At 38.8% G+C, this 2,999-nt stretch overlaps 1 long non-coding RNA gene across 1 annotated transcript in view; it reads left to right on the top strand.

Annotated features, from left to right (window-relative positions):
• LOC128247360 (uncharacterized) overlaps positions 1–653 on the top strand; it is a 6,581-nt gene extending 5,928 nt beyond the window's left edge. Inside the window, exon 2 of the long non-coding RNA XR_008263762.1 lies at positions 319–653. This is a non-coding gene — a long non-coding RNA (uncharacterized LOC128247360). The remainder of the gene's footprint in view (positions 1–318) is intronic.
• Positions 654–2,999: the final 2,346 nt, after the last annotated feature.

Genomic DNA, 2,999 nt, shown 5'->3' with positions numbered 1-2,999 from the left:
TTTTTATCCTTTATTTTTTTTTAAAATACATTTTTAGCCATATTTTTGCCTTTCTGTTGATTATTTCTTTCTCCATTCTTTTAATTATTCAGGTAAAATTTCTCTCTCTCTCTCTCTCTCTCTCTCTCTCTCTCTCTCTGTATATATATATATTATTTCCATTTCTTTTTATATTTTATCTCTTTCTTAAATATCATCTTCAATTATTTTTTTGATTTTATACAATTATTACTGTCTGTATTATTTCAATGTTCTTTTCTTTACATCTTTCTCTTTCCTTTTGTTAACATATTCCGTGTGTACACTGTTTTTCTTTAGACCCACCATCACCTGAAAGTGGTTTATAGCAAGACTTACACAATATAACAAAGCATACATTTTCAAACACAAACCGATAACAAACTGCAATGCTCAGCTTTAAACGTCTGCCAAGTTCTCACAGCCAGTTCCTCTTTTTTCTACCTTCCACTTCCAAGTCTTCAGATTTGGTTAAATTCCCTGACCAAGACTTTTTGTTTAACTACCATCTTTGATGTAAGTGGCAGAGACATTATTTAATGCACGTCAGTTTTCTGATGATGGAATTATCCAGAATTGTTTCACCTTTGTTTGCCTCTAACAGCCTAATCATTAAAGTTCCTGAGTGAAATTAACCTGATTTATTTTTTTTACCTCCATCTCAACAATAATCCTAGACTGATCTTTAGTATCATTTTCCTCACAAACCATTTCACGTAATCCGCCGACAGTGAGTAAACATACGTTCCTTTAAACATCCAGTCTCGCGGTAACACGTGATCGGAACGAGATTATCGCAGTTTCGTGTCTCTTTGGTCTTTGTGACACTTTGACAAACATCCATTAAACCTTAGGCCTGATTCAGACGCCCAATGGATTTAGCAAGCTCGATGAGAATAAAAAAAGATTCGAAATCGCGACCGTCAGGTTTCCAAGTCACATGAGATTTTATTTACAACACAACTAAGTTTAATTTCCTTTCGTAGAAATTTATTCTGCTTTCGTTCAGCAAATACAAGAAGAAGAGGAAAAAATGTGGTACTCCGTCGGTTACGACGACGAGGGTTCCAGTTGATCCGATCAGCGGAACAGCCTGCTCGTGGAATTAACGTGCAAGTGGTTGAGTACTCCACAGACATGTATAACTTCTTAATTTAGTTCTCAGGGACACAAAATGTGATGAGGCTGGCTTTTTGAAATACAGGTACAACTCATTTTTACCAGCTGAGTGGATTGGAACAACGTGAAATAAAGTGTCTTGCTCAAGGACACAACGCAGTACTAGGAATCGAACTCACGACCTTACGATCATGAATCAAATACCTTAACCACTAAGCCACGTGCTCTCACTGTTCACCTTACACATACATAAAGAATTCCAGAATAACTCTTAAAATGGTCCTCTATGAGAACCGGGGGGTAGACAGACAAACCTACTTCAACAGAAACTGGGTGGGGTGGGGAAATACTCCTCAAAGCAGTCGAGAGTCATGCCAACCCCCGGAGAGTCGTGCCAACCGCCGGAGAGTTGTGCCAAGCCCCAACTTACACAATGTAATATTAAACATTATTACGATGAAAATAGAAAACGAATTTAATTAGGATCTAATATTATTATAAATTATGAAACCCGTTAAATTAATCGACTAATTAATCACAATCGACTATCATCACGATTAAACAAGTTTCTTTTACTTTTAAGTAAAAATCAATAATAAAAAATAGGTGAGACGAGGGTGAAGACTGTGATTCCATTTTGTGCATCGATTGTTTATCAAAGACTGTATGAGATGTCGTCAGAGTTTTCTTGAGTTTCTCTCAAGAAGTAATTCATGATATCGGGATGTTTTATCAAGAACAGAACATTGCACACCACTCTATGTCTTATTAATATACTCCTTGTCGGGCTCATTCTTAGTAAACTGGTTCCTGATTCCCGATTCCCTGAATATTAGGGATACTGTAGAATTCAGTCGTCAAAATTGGTCTTTCTTGTCACTGGTCCTTCAGTAAAGACCTCAGGCTCATTTTGGCGGCGTTACTGTGCTAACGCCTGCAAGTATATATTCCATATTATCTAAAAAAAAATTCATCCCTCAAACGAGGCACCTTTGCTGACAATAAGGTCGTCATGGTATTTCATTTTGCATGTTGGTTCTAATCTTTGATATGGCCAAGTTTAAAGACTTAACTACACATGCCGACATCATTCACCAGCTTCCAGTCGCCTCAACACTTGCAATTTTATATCAAACATGATGCTTTTTCCAGCAGCACTTGAGATGAACGTTCAACACTTGCAGTTGCAGGATATTTTGCCACTCATGAAAGATTAAAAAAAAAACAAATACAAAAAAAATGGTTGGTGTGGACAATTAGGGAGTGTGTGTGTGTGTGTGTGTGTGTGTGTGTGTGTGTGTGCGTGTGTGTGTGCGCGCGCGCGATTGACTGTGAATCATAGTCTCTCACATGTTAACATAGAATTATGAAAATAATTTAGTATTGTCTCACTGAAAAATATTGTCTCCAAGAAGAGCTCTGTAACGAGCCACCACTATACAACAGTGTGTGTGTGTGTGTGTGTGTGTGTGTGTGTGTGTGTGTGTGTAAATATGTGCCTTCACACACCCACACGCATACAGCGCTGGTGTGGCTGTGTAGTAAGAAGCTTGCTTCGCAACCACATGGTCCCGGGTTCAGTCTCACTTCATGGCACTTTGAGTAAGTGTCTTCTGCTATAGCCTCGGGCCGACCAAAGCCTTGTGAGTGGATTTGGTTGACGGAAACTGAAAGAAGCCCGTCGTATATATATATAATGTGAGTTTGTCCCCCGCCCTTGCTTAACAACCGATGTTGATGTGTTTACGCCCCCGTAAGCTAGCGGTTCGGCAAAACGGACCGATAGAATAAGTACTAGGCCTACAAAGAATAAGTCCTGGGGTAGATTTGTTCGACTAAAAACCTCTTTAAGGCGGCGCTCC

This window comes from Octopus bimaculoides, chromosome 3, assembly GCF_001194135.2.
Source record: "Octopus bimaculoides isolate UCB-OBI-ISO-001 chromosome 3, ASM119413v2, whole genome shotgun sequence".
Classification (NCBI taxonomy): domain Eukaryota; kingdom Metazoa; phylum Mollusca; class Cephalopoda; order Octopoda; family Octopodidae; genus Octopus; species Octopus bimaculoides.
Note: the sequence above shows the minus strand (reverse complement) of the source record. Positions and strands in the feature narration are given on the sequence as shown.